The sequence below is a fragment of the Lipotes vexillifer genome, unplaced genomic scaffold, assembly GCF_000442215.2.
Source record: "Lipotes vexillifer unplaced genomic scaffold, Lipotes_vexillifer_v1.1 scaffold847, whole genome shotgun sequence".
NCBI classification, from domain to species: domain Eukaryota; kingdom Metazoa; phylum Chordata; class Mammalia; order Artiodactyla; family Lipotidae; genus Lipotes; species Lipotes vexillifer.
This window is the reverse complement of record NW_006778821.1, coordinates 2383940-2384302: the sequence shown is the minus strand read 5'-3', so window position 1 is coordinate 2384302 and position 363 is coordinate 2383940.

The window sequence follows — 363 nt, the reverse complement described above, 5'->3', positions numbered from 1 at the left end:
GCGGGGAAAACGCGCCGGAGCCCAGACCGCGACCGAGAGCGGGAGCGAGGCGGCAGCGGCGGCGGAGGGGGAGCCCGCGAGCTGCCGGGCGGGGAGCCCAAGCCGCGCTGTCGCCGCGCAGGGAAGACTTGGCCAACACACTCACACACACACATTCACACACCCAGCCCGAGCGGGCGCTCGCGGCGAACCGTCAACATGGCGCTGGGGCTCCTGCCCGAGCGCGGGCGGCAGCAGCGGCGGCGCGAGAGCTGCTGAGCCCGGCCGAGCCCGGCCCAGCCGCCGGAGCCCGGAGGATCGCGCGCGGCTGTCGCCACCTGCCCGGAGGCTTTGAGCCCGCCCCGCCCTGCCCCGCCCCCCCCC